Here is a 742-nt window from a genome sequence, read left to right on the forward strand (position 1 = left end):
ATATATATATATATATATATATATATATATATATATAAACACCTACACCATTATTCGTTTTGTCAAGTAAACGTAGCTCCATCATTTTTAGAATAGAATAATCAATTGGTTAATTCTCCACAATGTTAAATCTTTCTATCTCTATAATTTAATTGCTTCTGTATTTAAACTAAACGTATTGCCTTCCTGCAAAATATAAATATTTCGGAGAAACCTGACGAACACGAACTATTCATATCAAAACTATAATTGTAGGATAGATTTAAACTCATCAATATCATATCATGAAACCCGCACGACTTTTCATTATCAAGGTTATGGTGATGTATTCCGTTACATTAGTGAGTGGTGTCAACTTGTAGCATTTTACAGCTAAGTCGATTCGGCCAATTATAATTAAGTGTCTTTATAATGGAAGGAAAATGATCGCTATAGGATAATGTAGCATGCATAGTTTTACATTTCTCCAACTGTGACAATTTACTCATAACATTAATGAGTAATAGCAGCTCATCAAAGTATTACAGCTAAACTAAATGGACCATTTAAAACTTAAATATTGCAAAATGAGCAAAACCTGAATGTTATTACCTAGTGAACTGGAATTCTGTCTCAGTTTTAATTCCTCGATGTAAGAGGAATTAAGAAATTTCCTCACCCCTTCAACAATAAAACGTTACCGCTTGAGGAAGGCAAAAACATATTGGATGAAATATTTTGACACATCCACAAAATAAAGTTC

The sequence above is a fragment of the Octopus bimaculoides genome, chromosome 1 (genome assembly GCF_001194135.2).
Source record: "Octopus bimaculoides isolate UCB-OBI-ISO-001 chromosome 1, ASM119413v2, whole genome shotgun sequence".
Classification (NCBI taxonomy): domain Eukaryota; kingdom Metazoa; phylum Mollusca; class Cephalopoda; order Octopoda; family Octopodidae; genus Octopus; species Octopus bimaculoides.